This window comes from Frankliniella occidentalis, unplaced genomic scaffold (assembly GCF_000697945.3).
Source record: "Frankliniella occidentalis isolate FOCC.00 unplaced genomic scaffold, Focc_3.1 Scaffold284, whole genome shotgun sequence".
In the NCBI taxonomy this organism is placed as follows: Eukaryota; Metazoa; Arthropoda; class Insecta; order Thysanoptera; family Thripidae; genus Frankliniella; species Frankliniella occidentalis.
This window is the reverse complement of record NW_026267410.1, coordinates 31,672-31,888: the sequence shown is the minus strand read 5'-3', so window position 1 is coordinate 31,888 and position 217 is coordinate 31,672.

Sequence of the window (217 nt, the reverse complement as noted above, 5' to 3'; positions counted from 1 at the left end):
TCACTCCGACCTGCTCCGCGTCCTCGAGATAGCACTCCGCCACACACTGTTATTCAAGGAATGTGACGTCACATTTGTTTTAATGTGAAACATGTCACATTCGTTTGAATATTGTGTCACATTCAGTTAAACATAACCTCAGGTGAGGTGATGCTCTAATGGCGCCCAGGCTTGGCCGATTCACGTTTAAACGAATATGACACAACATTCAAACGAA